This window comes from Chiroxiphia lanceolata, chromosome 3 (genome assembly GCF_009829145.1).
Source record: "Chiroxiphia lanceolata isolate bChiLan1 chromosome 3, bChiLan1.pri, whole genome shotgun sequence".
NCBI lineage: Eukaryota > Metazoa > Chordata > Aves > Passeriformes > Pipridae > Chiroxiphia > Chiroxiphia lanceolata.
The window spans coordinates 56,914,074-56,922,263 of record NC_045639.1 but is presented as its reverse complement, the minus strand read 5'-3'; positions in this window follow the sequence as shown (position 1 = coordinate 56,922,263).

Here is an 8,190-nt window from a genome sequence, read left to right as displayed (position 1 = left end):
TTCTTTCCCTGTTCTTCTCTGGACTAGTTTCTTACACCTGCTCTTTCTAGAGTTACTCTAGTTGCCTTAAGTTTAAAGGGCACAATAAAACCAGGTTTTTGGTGTCAGTTAAAGTGAAACTTAATTGTAGTAATTTTGAAGACTGCTGTCCTAAAAGGGTGGTGGTGGGTGATGTGATGTGCCACCTTGCCAAACGGAAGTCCTGTTCCCTTTGTTGACGTTAGAAGTGCTCCGTCTGTAGCATAGCACGTCCTGCAGGAGCTGTTTCAGGAACGCCCGTGTGCTATGCCAGCTGTTGCCAGTGAGGCTGCATAGAGGACAGAGTGCTGAATCCTTCACTTCTGGCTGAGTCTGTTAATGGAAATATTCCCTCTGGTGCCAGTGAAATATCAGAAGGGCTTCTGGAGGGGAAAACACAATACAATAGCACTATGGTAAAAGGGTTTCCTATGTTATGACTGTACATGTAATCTCTGAAACCCAGTTGCAAGGGAGGAGACCTCAAATCCTTGCTTTCTGTGTCATTTTTTTCAGCAGTCTGACTAATCATGGAATCATGCATTTTAGCAAACCTTGCTCCATGTGCTTACAGCATGATTTTTCAACCTTTGCATATTACCACAGAGAAGTTCAGGAAGGATATAAATGATAATGGCCATCTGGACGTACAAAAAGTAAAGCAAATACTGCTGGGAGGGACGGAAGGCCATAGCTCAGGAGAGATGAGGTGTGATTTGGAGATTTGGGAATGCTAAAAGAGCCAGCTCTAACTGTGCACGTTTAATTTTGGAAGCAGGTGCCATGGCTGATTTGAATAACCTGACACTGACAACCTGTATGTTAATTGTGAAAAGCACTCTGGATAGCTGCTTTTTAAAATATGAATATTTGCTCATGAGGTGAAAATATAAATAAGCTGCCATCAGCTAATTGCTAGTGAATGCAGTGATTCCATATCGATAGTTTACTGAAACAATAATGGGTAATGGTTTAACGCTTAAGCCTATGTGGGAAAACTAAATGATAACTAGTATTTCATGGGGACTGTTCCCCTAGCTTAATTACTGCAGTCCTTGGTACTGAGTACTAAACTACAGAACTTCAGGTTTGATCTTCTGCGGTACTTACTGTGTTGCTAAAAGAAACTGAATAGCATTGCGAGAATGTAGAGAAAGGAAAAAGTCTCAGAAAAGAAAGCTTTTCAAGCTGTTACATGATATGGTATGTAGGTAAAATAGGGGTGGCACAGGCAAATTGGGTTAGGAGCATGCCTGGGCTCATATTCTGCTGGAGGCATCCCTGATTGTGTCAGAGGAGGGGAATGAACTATTCAGGCTGCGTATGCGTGTGGGTGTTTGCACCTAAAAATACGTGTCCAGGTTTCACACAAATATATTTGTATTTAATTTCTATTCCTACAGTATTCTGTGAAACAATTTCTGTTCATTGTGATGCTAGTAAAACCTGGCCTTATAAAACAAAACCGGCTTTCCAAAACAGCTGCTGCTCCATATTTTGTCATTGACTTGCTACATTAGTATTTTTTGGCCTTAATTACATGCATTAGTCACTGAGTTTCCTGCACATTTGCTTTTCATTCAGTGATGTCCAACCACCATCAATGGGATGTGAAGAGAAGCTAAAGCAGCTGGTATAGCTCCTTAACCCACAGACCACCTGATCCAAAGCTCATGCGAGCCAAGCTTCCAGAGCCAAACCAACCGTGGTAGCATCCAGGAGGAACTCTCAAGTCATACTTCAAGAAGAAATTTGCTCCTTCCTCCTTTGAAGAAACTACTTTCCATTTTGTAATATACCTGCCTGAAGTGCTGTATATTCGAGAGTTTGCATTTGGCTCAATTATATAATGTAGCCCTGGAGCTACTCTCTTTTGTTAAACATGTGCTGCACTTGTTTTCTTGTGAGAAAAACACACATGCAGATCCCATCCATCTTACGGCTTCTGTGTCCCATTTTCCTGGCTACATACTCATTTAACAAGCAGTTGAAAAAAATAAAAAGCTCTGGCAGGATCTTTTCAAAATAAAATTCTCCCTGGTTATTGAGATAGGGTTAGAGAATAACAAATCAATGTGATACCTACATGACTTTTATTAATACAAGAATGGTAACTGTGGAATAGGGTCTGTGGAATAGAACGTAATCCAGCCATAAAAATCAAAGGGACTTAAATAATAACACATATTGCCAATTGCCAAATACTTCAGCCTTTTTTTCCTTATTTTGTGTTTTTTTTTCCAGACCTGAGTTTTTAAATGAGTCTGGCTCCAACTGAAGTAATACTTTGTGTTTAGAATGTGATTAATGTAGGCTCAGTTTAATTGCCTGAGACTTGTTCTAAGAAGCATCCCTGCTAGCTGATTACTTGTATAATGTTTGCAGACTTCCCAATCCCCATGTGACAAACCGATCCTTCCGTTTTTGTGTGTTTAGGAAGCATCATTCAGTTGGTACAAGACACAAACACTGGTTGAGGATACTGAGCCGGGCTTTTCCTTTTCCATGTCTTTTATAAGACCTGTAGGCAGACAGCACCTCAGATCAGAAATGAGAAAGATTGAGAAACTGAATCAGAAACTAGAATCAATACTTTAAAAACTGGGGAATATTTCCTTTAAAGCTTTGTTTAAGTGATTGCTGTGGTTACAAGCTCTGTAACCAGGATATTCCAGTTACACAAATAGTAATTGAATTTAGTATGCTTTTAAATTTCAGTCTTCTGCCAAAGAATATATTGAACTGTGTGGGAGTCTTTTCTTGCCATTGGGCAGCCTTTCCATTTGGTGCAGTCAACACTAGGTGGGCTGCCGTGTTGACGGCAGAAGGGGAGCAGCTGCAGACCTCGGTGTACAGCCAGGTGGAACATAGGAACCTAATAGTCAGGGGCAAAATACCACATAAAGTGTAATTCACTGCCGCAGGCACCACGGCAGCCACATTGGTTCAAGTAGAAGTCAACTGCAGAGTAAGGGACGAAAAGTTTTATGGCAGTTCTTCCTGATGATTTCGTAAGCGGTCCTCACTTAAAAATTGACAATGCTTGTACCTTGTTGAATTTAAATTCCTCTGGCTCTGGCTGAAAGAGTCCCTGTTCCACTTCTTTACCTCTGCCCTCCCACTCATGCTGGAGCTGAAGGGATGCTCACAGCCAGGGAGATGATGGACCTGGCTCCCTCCAGACCCAGTGAACTGGCTCTGCACCTTAGTGCTTGCAGGTACAAGATGCCATGTGGAGAGTCTGAAGCCTTGGAGAGAGCCAGCATGGGTATGACTGAGCTGAATTATTTTGCCTCTGCATTCTACCTCATCTGTGGTATGCTTGTGATGTGCTTCTGAGAACTATTTATCTAAAAGGCTTGCATGGAAAAGAAAGGCAAAAGAGTAGCAGGACTTAACTGCCCCCGTTGGTGCATGTCAGTGTCATAAGACCTGTTACCCAGGAGAACATAAAACATCATGAGCTTGCTCAAGTTCCCTGCAGCACACAGACATCTGGTGAGGGTCCTTGCTTCCTTAGTTGTGCCCTGGAACAAGATCAGTGGGAGCACACTGTCACTGCCACGGTGTGACTGCTGAATGTGTTGTGCTCATGGAGGTGGAGCAGCTGTGCAGCAGGTGGAGCAGGATCACCCACACATCCTTCTGCTTTTGTGGGAAGATCCTAAGAGAAGTAGGTCTCAGGAGCTGCCTATTTGTGGCTGGAAAAAATGAGAAACGAGTCAGTTGCAGTAGAACCAGGAAGCCAAGCTGGGATTTTGGCAATGTAGCTGTCCTCTGTCTCCCGAAGTCTGTGGAAATGGGGTTGTGTCTGTTTATACCAGAAAAAGATATGTGCTAGTGCTTTGGATAGTTGATGGATGTCAGAACTTCAGAGTACAGGTATTGCTGAGAACAAGCACTGTACAAATTAGTCTAGTCATGTGTTTTGCAGATCCCTCATTAGCAAGGAATTCTTAATAAGAATTATAATATTAATGAGGGTTTATCCTCTAAATCCCTTTCAAAGGAAGAAAAGAATCAGAAAATTGACTCATACAGTAAGGTGAGGACATTTGGCTGAAGGCTGAAAGCATGAAAGAGGTGATGGGAGAATTAACATTTCACTTTCTCTCTGGAGAGTGTACAGCAGAAGAGGGCTAGAGGGAGGAATGTTCTGACTCAACAGACTGGGGGAGAGGTGGAATTAGCAGGACAGCTGGCATTTGGTTAAGACTAGGAGAGCTTCAATCAAGATGTTTGATGACTACTTGCAATATCAAATTTAGCTGGGGAGGAACCATTGTCAAGTACAAAAAGCTTCTTCCACTGGTCTCTCTGTCTTGTCATGGTCACTAGAGCTGGTGTGAGTTACTACCCATAGCACTGGGCACAGCCCAATGCAAGGTCACCATGAGAGGGGAGTTTGCGTATTCAGTCAGCTTTTGCTGAGGATTGTGTCTGCACGCTGGCACTCTCCTTGTGGGGATGGCAGTGTTGTCATGACCTTACTGGAAGTTTGTTATTTGTGTGGATTTTGGTGTGCTTCATGTCTGACCTCTGATGAAAATGTGCTGGCAGAAGAGGAGCACTGGAGGGCCCAGCCCTGTTCTGCTACCCGTTTGAGAGCACAGCTGCCCTTGTGTCCCTCTACCACTCAGCTGCCATGTCTGTGCAAACACACACCTACACCTAAAGCAACTGGACTTTCCAGGCCAGCTTATTATTGAATCCTCTCTTCCTGCCATGCTCAGCTGCTGACTAGTGGAAATGCAGTTCTGTGAGCCAAGTCAGAGAGTGCAGGCCAAATTTTAAAATGGGTGTGTATAATCTTCAGAAAAAATACTGTGTAACTGTGAACTCTATAATTTTCTTCTGATTGTTTTGATGGAGGTCAAGGCATGATAAACATGCATGTGAAAACTTGCACTGGTTTAACCACATCAAATTGAAAATGTACAGGCATGAACAAGACCCAGAAATGTCAGTATTACACTTTTGAAAACCTGTAGTGTGGTGGTGAGGACCCCAAAATAAGTCTGACTTTCCTCCATAGCACAGTTGCTTCCTCTGACTGCTGTAGGTGCACACTGCATGGGCATGGTGGAAGATATTTCAGACAGGCTTCAGTCCTGGAATTGATAGTGCTAGAGCACAAACCATGTGAACTTCATCATGTTGTCTTAAGCTTACCTCTGGCTTTTGGAACCAAATGGTTGATGCTTCACAAGTCTTACCAGTTACGTAGTTGGTCGTCAGCTGTAACTATGACTCTTAGCTAAAGTCGTTTCAGCAGAAGTTTTCAAAACAAAAATACATATCCAACAGACTTCAAAAGGGTTATAACACATTTATTGTTCAGACTTTGCTGGTTGGAATTCCCCTGGGAGATGCCCTGTAGGGTACATTTCTGTTCAATGTACTTGATCTGGATGCAGGAGTTGAATGCTCCACTAGCAGGTTTGCTGATAATACTAAACTGCTGATGACTATGAGAGGTTTTGTAGAGGGCTCTAGACAGATTGGAGTACTGGGCAATGATTAAAGGGGTGAAGTTTAACGAGTCCAAATGGCAGATTCTGTACCTTGGATGGAGTAACAGTTGATGCCCCAAGCCTGTCAGTGCTTAAAAGGCATTTGGTCAATGCCAAAGTAGTCAGGCAGTTCAACTAGATGATCATTGTAGGTCCCTTCCAACTATTCTATTCTATTCTGTTCTGTTCTGTTCTGTTCTGTTCTGTTCTGTTCTGTTCCGTTCCGTTCCGTTCCGTTCCGTTCCGTTCCGTTCCGTTCTATTTCTATTTCTATTTCTATTTCTATTTCTATTTCTATTTCTATTTCTATTTCTATTTCTATTCTATTCTAGAGGGCTTCTCAATAGGAGGCTGGTGTGACAAGATAAAATGTCTTTATAAGATTGACTTAAGCTTCTTGACCTTTAAGGATTAGAAAAGATTTTTGTTTATTTTGCTTTCTCTGGTTGAATGTAACACACATGGGTGTGCTTTAACCAGGTTCTTCTGGTGCTGCATTTTTGTTCTTAATCCTTGTAACATTTTGCCCGACAAGCAGGAACAGTACATGTTGAAAGTTCATACACCTGTGTAAATGTTATTGTTAACAATTACTGCTCTGCTGAGGACTCAGAAAGTTTTGCCAGAAGCTCAGGAGAAAAATTATCAAGTATAGGAAGCTGAGCTTATGGGAGGTAGGTCTCAAGTAGCTGTCGCTGTGTCACACATCCTATTGGAGCTGCAGCTGCAAAGGGGTGAGGCTTTTTCATTCCCAGCAGACCTGGATGATCCCACCTGTTTGCCAACAGTTGTTTCTCTGCTCATCTGGCACAGCTGCCTACATAGTCATCCCCTGAGCAAAGCCAGGTCAAAATTATCTGGTTTGCTTGAGCATTTTCATAACTAAATCTAAAGCTGTCTTATGTATTTTCACCAGGCTGGCTTAGAAAATCATCACACAAGCTGGTACACTGGCAAAATTGGTGAGGGTTTGACCGGTGATGGAGTTCATGGTGAGGTACTAGAAAGACTGCTGTATGAAGGGGGAGTGGTGGCTGCTTTGCTTGGATAGGAGCAGTTCAAGCAGGCAGGGAAGTCACTGCTGCAGTTAAACACGTGTGGGTTCTCTTGTTACGAAATCAGGATGTCCCATGTCTTCTCAACAGAAGAGCTGGTTTTGTTGAGCCTGGAGAAGGCTCAGAGGGAATCTTAAACTAATGATGGGAGGCTATAAAGAAGATGGTGATACATAGTGGCAAGCAGAGAGGCCAAGGACATGAGCTACACCAAGGAAGATTAGATAGAAGGAAAAAAATTTTGCTCTGAAGAAAATCAAACATGGGAACAAGTACCCAGAAACATGCTGTCTCCATCCTTGGAAATATTCAAAACTGACAGGACCTAAGCACCCTGATGTACCTTCAAAATTGGTCCTGCTTCTTTTAGGAAGGGGAGGTGACCTCTAGGGATCTATATCAATATAAAATATTACATGATTATAATCTTTAATGGCATTTTAAATTAGATGAAAGCAATTAATCTTACTGAGCAGTAAATGCTGTGCTCAGTAACTCACAACCACATTCACTACTCAAATTTTACAAGCAAGAATATGAGGCAGAAAGATCATTCATTTGTCTGAGACACAGGGTCCCAAGAGCAGGGATTATAATGCAATAATTGTAGGAGTTCCAGGTGCACCACCTGGTGTCTGCATTCTATGTTTCCCCATGCTATCTACCAGTGCCAATGGGATTCTTCAGGGTGCAGCAGGGACCCAGCTTCTCCCTGTGGGAGAAGGGCACCAGGTATATGTTCATTCACCAGTATACTGAGATTTAAAGTACAACTTTTCAAATTCTGTTTTCAGTCCAGGAGATGTCTCTTAAAATAGTCAAGGAAGGGCTACCATTAGGAACAGTGTTATACTCCAAAGTTAACATCCAAATGTGTGGATTCCTTTATGGGCAAAGGATGGCTGAAGTTCAATTAGAGTTATGATGACCAGAATTCAGGTTGTAGTTTCCTGAGATATTGTCACAAAAAAAAACCCCAGTGGAATTACTGCAATGATCTGAGTTAATATTAGCTCTTCCTGGTGATGGTGGTGGTGTATTTTTAACCTGAATTGCTTGAGTGACCCAGTTCAAGTGCATCTGTGCAGCACCATGCTGGTGAGGGCAGTGGGTGCGGTGTCTGGGTGGGAGTGATGCCTTGAACGGGGGGGATGGGGCAAGAACCTGTAAGTCATGTTACTCTAGAGCTGGCATTTTATTTTTAATTCTGTGGAAACTGGTGAAAACACCCAGGAAAAAATAGCTGAGTAGCATGATGAGTAGCACAACTTGACTCTCCTCCTGGGACTGTAGGGTTTTTTTCTGTATATGATTGGCTGTGACACTGGAGGTGTTCAGCTTGTAACTTTTTTTCAGAAGCTGAACTAGCTGGCAGTTTGTAGGCTGAAGCCTTCCAGTGTTAGCTATAGGACACCAGGACCACCTAAAATGAGAAAACAGAAATTCCAGAAACCTAGTGAATCTCAGCAAATGCTGATTTTAAAAAGCTTTGTTTTATTTGTTGTTATTGTCTTTAGTAATGCTCTCCAAGGGATGGATTGAAAAGAGATTACCACAGTGCCCAACTGTAATATTGCTGATAACTGACAAATCATGGAATGATG